This window comes from Petaurus breviceps, unplaced genomic scaffold, assembly GCF_028583685.1.
Source record: "Petaurus breviceps papuanus isolate PSGF00001 unplaced genomic scaffold, PetGlider_PUasm1.0 90804, whole genome shotgun sequence".
Lineage (NCBI taxonomy): Eukaryota > Metazoa > Chordata > Mammalia > Diprotodontia > Petauridae > Petaurus > Petaurus breviceps.
Genome location: NW_027187348.1, coordinates 14957209 through 14967637, shown reverse-complemented (window position 1 = coordinate 14967637; position 10429 = coordinate 14957209).

Sequence of the window (10429 nt, the reverse complement as noted above, 5' to 3'; positions counted from 1 at the left end):
TATAAACAGTTCAACTTTAATAAGTCCCTTATGATTTCTCTTTCCTGCTTACCTTTTCATTTTTCTCTTAAGACGCATATTTAAATGTCAGATTTTCTTTTTAAATCTTGTCTCTTTCATCAAGAATGATTGAAAGTCCTCCATTTCATTGAATATCCATTTTCCCCTGAAGTATTATATGTAGTTTTGTTGGATAAGGAATTCTTGGTTTTAATCCTAGCTCCTTTGACCTCAAGAATAACATATCCTAACCCCTCTGACCCCTTACTGTAGAAACTGCTAAAGCTTTGGTTAACCATATTGTGTTTTCACATTGCTGGAATTGTTTCTTTCTGGCCATTTGCAGTATTTTCTCCTTGACCTGTGAACTCCAGAATTTGGCTACTATATTCCTTGGAGTTTTTCTTTTGAGATGCCCTTCAGGAGGCGATTGGTGAATTCTTTCAATTTCTATTTTTCCCTCTGGTTCTATAATATCAGGGCAGTTTCATTTATAAATTTTGAAAGATAATGTCTAGGCTTCTTTTTTGATCATGGCTTTCAGGTAGTATAATAATTTTTAAATTATCTTTCCTGGATATATTTTCCAGGTCAGTGGTTTTTCCAATGAGATGTTTCACATTGTCTTGTATTTTTTCATTCTTTTGGTTTTCTTTTATAATTTCTTCATTTTTCCTAAAATCATTTGCTTGCATTTGCACTATTTTACTTTTTAAGGAATATTTTCTTGAGTGTACTTTTGGACCTCCTTTTTCCATTTTGCCAATTCTGCTTTTTAAGGAATTCTTCTCAGCATTAGCTTTTTGGACCTCTTATATAATTTTTGGTTAGTCTATTTTAAGGTATTTTTTCAGTATTTTGGGGTCTCCTTTAGCAAAGTGTTAACAAATGTTTCATGAATTTCTTGCATCACCCTCATTTCTCTTCCCAATTTTTCCTCTACCTTTCTTACTTGATTTTCAAAATCCTTTCCGAGCCCTTCCATGATCTGTGACCAATTAATATTTTTCTTGTAGGCTTTGGATGTAGGCGCTTTAACTTTGTTTTCTTCTTCTGATTACATCTTTTGATCTTCCTTGTCAACAAAGTAAGATTCTATAGTCTGATTTTTCTTCTTTTTTTCTCACTTTCTCAACCGATTACTTTAGTTTTTTTTCTAATTTTTTTTTTCATTTTTCAAAAGCTTTATTAACTTCCGATTTACATCATTCATTTCCACCAGATTTTGAGTTACAAATTTTCTCCCCATTTTTCCTCTACCCACTGCCGCAAAATAGCAGTCTCACAGGATATCCCCTTCTCGAATCTGCTCTCTCCCATATGTTCTCCGATACCCCTTTAGACTTTTCCAGTAGGTCATGGTGGATTTCTATGCCCCAGTCTCTGTATATCTTATTTCCCAATTACATGTAAAATAGTATTAATAATAGTGTGCACATATATATATATATATATATATATATATATAGAGAGAGAGAGAGAGAGAGAGAGAGAGAGAGAGAGAAAATGTGTGTGTGTGTATAGCTTTTGATTTTAAAACTTTGAATTCCAGATTCATTCCCTTCCTCCCTTGTAACCCACCCTTACTGGGGAGATAAGCAGTTCAGTATAGGTTGTACATGTGTAGCTAATGCAAAACAATAACATAGTAGATATATTGTAAAAGACTGATTATATTTCCCTCCTATCCCATCTCCCACTTGTTCTATTCTATACTTTTATCCTGTATCTTTTGAAAAGTGGGTGCTTCCAACTTCCCTCCCCCCCAGCCTGCCCTCCTCTCCATCATCCCCCCTCTCATCCCCTTCCCCCCCACTCTCCTGTAGGGTGAGATACCCTATTGAGTGTGTATTTCATTCCCTCCCCGAGCCAAATTCAATGAAAATAAGGTTTACCCATTCCCCTCTGACTTCCCACTCTTCCCCTCCATTGTAACAATTTTCCCTTGCCTCTTCTATATGAGATAATTTACCCCATTCTGTGTCTCCCCATCTCCTCTCATTATATTCCTTTCTCACCTCTTAATTTTACATTTTAAGTATTATCCTTTCCTATTAAATTGGTTCTGTGACCTCTATCTATGTATACCTGTAAACGTATATACACACATTCACATATGTATTCTTATGCCCATATACCCTCACATATAGACATATATATTTCTATTCCCTTCAACTGTTTCCACACTGAGAAATGTTTCATCAGTTGCAATTATTGTTTTTCCATGTAGAAATATCAATAGTTGAACTTTGATAATTTCCCCATGATTTTCTTTCCTCGTCCACCCTCCCAAGCTTCTCTTGCTTCTTGTATCTGAATCTCAAACTTTCCATTCATCTCTGGTTTTCCCATCAAGAATGCTTGACAGTCCTCTATTCCACTGAATGACCACATCCTCCCCTGTAACATGATACTCAGTTTTTCTGGGTAGGTGATTATTGGTTTTAATGCCATATCCTTTGACCTCTGGAATATTACATGCCAAGCCCTTCGATCCCACAGTGTTGAAGCTGGCAGATCCTGGGTTATCCTAATTATGCCTCCACAACATTCAAATTGTTTCTTCCTGGCTGCTTGTAATATTCTCTCCTTGACCTGGGAATTCTGGAACCTGGCTATAATATTCCTAGCAGTTTTCTTTTTGGGATCTTTTTCAGGAATAGTTTGGTAGATTCTTTCAACCTCTATTTTGCCCTCTGGTTCCAAAACATCAGGGCAGTTTTCCTTGAGGATTTCTTGGAGGATGATTTCTAGATTCTTTCTTTCATCATGTCTTTCAGGCAGTCCAACATTTTTAAAATTATCTCTCCTGGATCTATTCTCCAGTTCAGTGGCCTCTCCAATGAGATATTTCACACCGCCTTCTATTCTCTCATTTGTTTGGATCTGTTTAACAGCATCTTGATTTCAAATAGTCCTTAACTTCCATTTGCTCCATTCTAATTATGAAGGAATGACTCTCCTCAGTGAGCTTTTGAGATTCTTCCCCCATCTGGCAAACTCGGCTCTTTAAGGCATTCTTCTCCTCCTTGCCTTCTTGCACCTCCTTTGCCATTTGAGTTAGTCTATTTTTTAAGGTGATTTTCCTCACTCAGGCTGTTGACTCTCATTTTGTAATTTTCTTGCATCATTCTCATTTCTCTTCCCAATTTTTCCTCCACTTCTCTTATCTGCTTCTTATGCTCCTCTGTGGCCTGTAACCGGCTCATATTTTCCTTTGAAGCTTTTGGTGCAGGAGTTCTGACTTTACTGTCTTCCTCCTGTTCCATGCTTTGATCCTTTTTTCCCCAAAATGAAAGTCTAATGTTGGGTTCTTCTATTTGCTTTGTTTCTTTTACCTGGTCATGTTGCCACTCAATTACTTGACCTTTGGGCTTTTTGCCACAGTAGGACTCTGCTACCAGACAGGGAAGCCCCACAGCAAATGCTGAGGTTTTCTCAGTTGCAAAAGGTGGTGCCCTCTCTGAAGCCTCCACCCACTCTGGCAAACTGGTCATACACCCCAGGACCTCTACTCCAGACTGCAATCGAGATCCAAGAAGGTCAAAGCAAGAGCGATTTCCCCTCAGACTTGTCGCCTGGTCCCCCCACACTCCACAGGCCAGGACCTGAAGCTGCCACATGGGGGCTACTGCACAGCCAAGGGTCCTCAGTGGCTTCTCACCCAGGGAGCAAGAGCCAAAGCACTTCCAACTACTGGGTCCCAAAGTCCATAGTGCACTCACCTCTCACTTTGTCCTTAGCATCTATGTGTTGATAATTCTGGTCCTCCACAGCTACTGGTGATCTGGAGTCCCTCCAGCTGGAAGCTGGCCAGACCCTCCCTGGGGCTAAAACCTCCGGCTCCCGTGGGCCTGAGCTCGGCTCCCAGAGCACTGTGCGTGCTGATTCCTGCTGGACTGCTGGACTGTCCTCAGCAGGAGGTTAGCTTCTCTGTCTCATTTTGTGGTTTCTGTAGCTCCAAAGTTTGTTCAGAGTCCCCTTTTATATGAATTGGGGAAGGTGGAAGCCAGAGTCACACAGGGGACCTGCTTCCACTCTGCCATCCTGACTCTGCCCCCAATTACTTTAGTTTTTAACTTTTTGTTAATGTAGGTCTTTGCTTCCAGTGTGGAGGGTATCCTGTCCCAAGCTTCAGGGTGTTTTTGCAGTTGTTTTAAGAGGTATTTCCAGCAACCTATAAATTTTCAGTTCTTCCAAGTTTGTATGATGAAAGGATGGGTGTTTACTTTTCTCCTTGTCTTTTCTCAGGACTGTGAGTGACCACAAACACTCTTTTCTTCCTTGGAATCATTAGGAGGTCTCCCTCTTCATCACCACCACAAACTCAGCCACACCAGCCCTCCTCCTCAGCACATGATCACCACCCAGGAATGTGACACAGATTCAAGCATTGGCACAGTAAGAGAATCCTGTCTCAGCACCCTCAAAGAGATCCCTTCAATCTACTGCTGTTCAGCCCCTGAGTCTCCCCAGTGTCTGTGGGCAAAGAGCTCTGGAAGCAACCACTGCTTCTACAGCCACCCACACCACCCTGGGACTGGGGCCAGGGCTGAACAATGATCCTCTCTCACCCAGCTCTGACATACCTTTTCTCCTAAACTTTTAAGTTGCCTTTGGTGTTTTTGGGTTGAGAAGTGAAAACCACCACAGCTGCCAGTGATTCAGGACACTGAGACCTTCCTCCAGCCCACTTGTGCTGGTGTGGCCCATACTGAATTAATCTCTTCTCTCAGACTGGTGCAACAGACCTTTCCTGTAAACTTTTGATGTTGACATAGGTTGTAAATCTGTTTCACTCTCATTTTGTGGCTTCTGTTGCTCTAGAATATTGTAGATTCAATTTTAGAAGCATTTGGAAGGGTTTGGGGGGAGATTTCAAGTAAGTCCTTGCCTGTACTCCACTCTCTTAGCTCTGTCCCCAGCATATCTATACTGTTGATGATACAGTTTTTCAGTTACAAGTATCATCTGCACTGTATGGATATAAACAGTTTAGCTCTATTGAGTCATGTGTGTTTTCTTTTCCCTTTTTTCCTATTTAGGCTCAGGTTGGGTTTTGATCACAATTTTGGTTTAGTTATTCTCCTTATGAAGGCTTGAAATCTTTCTATTTAATTGAATGTCTTTTTTATTCCCTTGATGTATTATGCTTTATTTTGCCAGGTAAGTGATTCTTGGTTGGAGACCCAGCTCCTTTTGCCCTCCAGAATATTATGTTCCATTACCTCTGATCCTTTAATGTTGCAGCTGCCAAATGTAGTGTGGTTTTGATTGTGACTCCTCAATATTTGAATTGTTTCTTTCTGGCCGCTTGTAGCATTTTTTTTCCTTGAAATGATAGTTTTGAAATTTTACTATAAAATTTCTTTGGGTTTTTATTTTGGGATCATTTTCCTGAGGTGACTGGTGGATTCTATTAGTAGCTATTTTTTTCCTTTGGATCCAGGACATAAGAGCAGTTTTTCTTGATAATTAATTACTTTAAAGATGCTGTCCAGGCACTCCTTTTGATTATGATTTTCAGGTAGTCCAGTGATTCTGATATTGTCTCTACTGGATCTATTTTCCAATTGTGATATTTTTCCCATAAGGTATTTTACATTTTCTTCCATTTTTTTCCTTCCTTTGAATTCATTTGATTGATTCATAGCTCTTCATAGAGTCCTTAACTTCCACTTCTCCAATTCTACCTTTTAAGGTGTTGTTTTCCTTAATTAGCTTTTGTACTTTCTTTTCCTTTTGGCCAGTTCTAGGTTTTTTTTTTTTTTCCGAGGGGGAAGGCAGGGCGGTTGGAGTTAAGTGACTTGCCCAAGATTGCATGGCCAGTAAGTGTTAAGTGTCTGAGGAAGGATTTGAACTCAGGTCCTCCTGACTGCAGGCCTGGTGCCACCTAGCCACCGCCAGTTCTGTTTTTTAATTAATTTATTTTCTTTTTTCCAAGATGCTAATTTTTTTTCATTGTTCTCTTGCATCATATCATTCTCTCTCTTTTTTGCTTTTTTTTTTTTTGCTTTTTGAAGGGTGATTGGGGTTAAGTGACTTGCCCAAAGTCACATGGCTAGTAAGTGTGTCAAGCATCTGAGCCTGGATTTGAACTCAGGTCCTCCTGACTCCAGGGCTAGTGCTCTATTCACTGCACCACCTAGCCACCCCTATTCTCATTTCTTTTCTCATTTTTTTCTACTTCTTTAAATGGTTTTTAAGTTCCTTTTTGAGGTCTTCCAAAAGTTCTTTCTGGAGTTGTGACAACTTCCCATTTTACTTTGGGGTTTTCCCATAGGGGTTTTGACATTAATGTCCCCTTCAGAATTTGTATCTTTCTCTTTCCTGCCACCATAATAATTTTTTATGGTCAGATTCTTTTTGGTTGTTTTTTGCTCATCTTTTTTTTTCCTGAGGGGGAGTTGGGCTTTTTCCTTTCTTTTAAATTTAAGCTTTGCTTCCAGGGTGAAAGAGGCTTTGTCTTAGGTTTCTGGTGCCATTGACTGAGGGCCTGGCTGTTTGACTAGTGCTTCATTGATGTTTCCTTGAGGCCCATGGGAGACCCTCGTGTAAGGTGCTGTTTTCAGGGGATTGGATTGGGGTGGCTTGTGCTGCTGGACCCTGTAGGGGTCTCACAGTTTATCTAATTCTGATCTGGGGTCCTGCTGGTAGTGTCTTATGTGTGCTGAGGCCAGGAGGGTTTTTCTGCATTTCCAAAGCCTACACTGAAGAAAAAGAAGGTCTGGCTCGTGAAGGATGCCTGTTTTCCTGAGCTGTGCTGAAGTACATGCAGGTCCAGCTGCCAGAAAATTCTTCTCCACTCTGGGCTAGATGGGACCACGTGGATATCCAGTACCTGCTCATCCAGGGCTACCCTGAATGACATGGTGGTTCTGAGAGCTGGAGTCTGCTAGTTCCTACAGCTATGCTAAGGCACATGGGGATTCCTTGTGTTGGTGTTGGCTTGCTCCACCATTCTGGACCTTAGGATCTCTAGTTAGTTTGCAGAGGTGGGGCTTGCTTCTGGTTCACAGTGATCCTTCCTGTCCTGGAAAACTCTCCCATTTTACTCAAGTGAGATTAATATTTCTTGCCAGTTTTCCAAATCTCCCTGGCTAAAAGACCACTTCACACAGTCTTTTTGCTGACTGCTGTTTCAGAATTTGTCCTGCATCACTATTTCATAGTTTTTTTGGAGGTGAATAATGGAAAGTTATAGCAATTTATTGCCTACTCCACCATCTTGGCTCCAGGAAGGCATCAATAAACGTCATAGGAACTTTGCAAATATTTGAAATTCTGCTGGTTGATCTTATAAAATTGAATTTCCTATTACATACATTTGTTAATTTTATGAAATTAATTTAGACTTTTGTTTGTAAAAATTATGATGTTTATAAATTATTGCTTGCTAAAATATTTTGAATTCAAATAAAAAAAAATACTAGCCCAGCATATATGCATTTAAATGGAAATATATATATATATATATACATATATATTTTCATTATTTTCTATGCCAGGTCAAAAACAGCTCATTATAATGAGATTCCAGTGAGTTAATACAAACTCACCAGTATACTAGTGTTGTTTCTTTGAATTTTGCTTCTTTTTCTTCCAGATATTTATATGGCTTATCATTCGGTACAGAATTTCTTGGTTGTAATTCCAGTTCCTTTGTCACCCAAAATGACACATAATAAGCCCTCTAATCCTTTAATGTAGAAATTGCTAAATCTAGCTTTATCCTGACTTTGACTCAATGTTACTTGAATTATTTCTTTCTGGCTGCTTGCAATATTTTCTCCTTGACCAGGGAACTTTGGAATTTGGCTACAATATACCCAGGAGTTTTCCTTTTGGGATCTCTTTCAGGAGGTGATAAGTGAATTCCTTCAATTTCTATTTAATATCTAGAATATCAGAACAGTTTTCCTTGATAATTTCTTGAAAGATGATGTCTACACTCTTTTTTTTATTATAGCTTTCAGAAAGTCCAGTTATTTTTTTTAAGCAATTGGGGTTAAGTAACTTGCTCAAGGTTACCTGGCCAATTATTTTGTGTGGGTGCCAAATATCTGAGGCTAGAACTGATCCCAGGTCTCCCAACACCAGGGCCAGTGCTCTTACTCACTGCACCACCTGGCCACCCCTAGTCCAGTTATTTTTAAATATCTCCCTGAATCTATTTTCTAGGTCTGTTGTTTTCCCAATGAGATATTTGACATTATCTTTTTTTTATTATTGTTGCTTTGGTTTTGTTTTATTGTTTCTTGATTTCTTATAAAGTTATTGACTTCCATTTACTCCATTCTGATTTGCAATAAATTATTTTCTTCAATGAGCTTTTGGACTTCCTTTTCCATTTATCTAATTAATCTAATTTTGCTTTTTAAGGCATTGTTCTCCTGTATTTTTCGACATATTTTATCAGTTGGTGTAGTTTGTTTTTTAAAGTGTTATTTTCTTCATTATTTCTTTGTGTCTCCTTTAGCAAGACATTAACTCATTTTTCATTATTTGCTTGCATTACTCATTTCTCTTTCAATTTTTCTCTAATTTTCTTACTTTATTTTCAAAACCCATTTTTGCTCTTCCATGGTGTGAGACCATGGGATTCATTTTTTTTTCTTGGTGACTGTGCATGAATGAGCTTTGACTTCGTTGTCTTCGTCTGAGTGTGTGTGTTGAAATTCCTTGTCCCCATAATAAACTTTTGACAGTTGTTTTTTCTTCTTCTTTTCTTCCTTCTATAGAGGTTTTTTTTCTATTGTTTGATCATTTCCCCAGTTTATTAGTTGACTTTTACATGTTTACTAAAGTAGGACTCTGCAATTTGGAACTATACCCAAAATGCTATAAAAAGTCCATACCTTTTGACACAGCAATACCACTTCTAGGGCTGTATTCCAAAGAGAAAATACAAGTTGGAAAATGACCCATATGTACAAAAATATTTATAGCAGTTCTTTTTGTGGTGGCAAAGAATTGTAAATCAAGGGGATACCCATCAACTGGGGAATGGCTAAATATGTTGTGGTAAATGAATGTAATGGAATACTATTTAGCTATAAGAAATGAGGATTAGATGGACTTGATAATAACCTGGAGAGATTTATATAAACTGATGCTGAATGAGGGGAGCAGAACCAGGAAAATACTGTACACAATTGAAGACACATCATATCTGTGATGACTTTCTTTGATAGACTGGGCTACCCTTACCAATCCAAGGTTATAAGACAACTCTGAAGGACTTATGATGGAAAAGGCTATCCACAGACAGAGAGAGAATTATGGAGTCTGAATGCAGATTGAAGCATACAGCTCTCTCTCTCTCTCTCTCTCTCTCTCTCTCTCTCTCTCTCTCTCTCTCTCTCTCTCTCTCTCTCTCTCTCTTTCTCTCTCTCTCTCTCTTTCTCTCTCTCTCTCTCTGTCTCTCTCTTTCTCTCTGTCTCTCTCTCTCTCATTTTGTTTCCTCTTTCTCTTTATTGATTCCATTGGTTATAATTCTTCTATACAACTTAACTAATATTTAATGTGAAGGTATATTTATAAGCTATATCAGATTTCATGCCACCATGGCAGGGGAAGGGGGGGGAGGAAATTTGGTACTCAAAAACTTTTGGAACTAAATCTTGTAAATTGATAGTAAATGAATTTAAAAAAAAATAAAGTAGGGCTCTGCTTCCAGAATAGATTCCTCACTGTTCCTAATTTCAAGGGGTTTGTACAGTTGTTTCCAGAGACACTTCTAGTGACCTGTACAAGTTTTCAGTTGTTCCAAGTTGGTTATGATTTAAGGAATGGTGTTTATGATTCTCCTGGCCTGTGCTCTTGTCTGTGAGAGACCACAAACACTTTTTTTCTGCCCTGGAACTGTGAGGAGGGTCTCCCCTTCACTGTGGCTGCAAACTCCACTATGCTAGTGTTCCTCCTTGCTCTAGGATCTCCACCCAGTACTGCAACATTGATGTGAGTATGAGCAAAGCAATGGAGTCTTGCCTCAGTGCTAGCAAAAGGATTCCTGTAAAATCCTTCTGACAAGTAGTTCAACCCCCTTACAATCTCTGGACTGAGAGCTCCTAAAGGGACAACTGCTGTTGATTCAGTCACTCCCTAATCTGACCCCTGATTTGCTGTGGCTGGGACTGTGCTGGCAAAACCTGCACTGCACTGTGCAGTCACCCTAGTGCAACAGACCTTTCATGAGGATTGTCTAACTTGTATTGGAATGGAAATTTGTTTTACTCTGTATTTTTGTGGGTTCTTCTGCTCTAGAATTTGTAGTCATTTTAAAAGATATTTGGAGGGGTCAATGGAGATCTCTGGAGAGTCCCTGGCTTTACTATGCTATCTTGACTCTGTCATCCCTATTGTCCCCATTTAACAAGTGAAGGAACTGAGGTAAATAGAGGTCAAGAAACTTGCTCTGAGTGAAGCA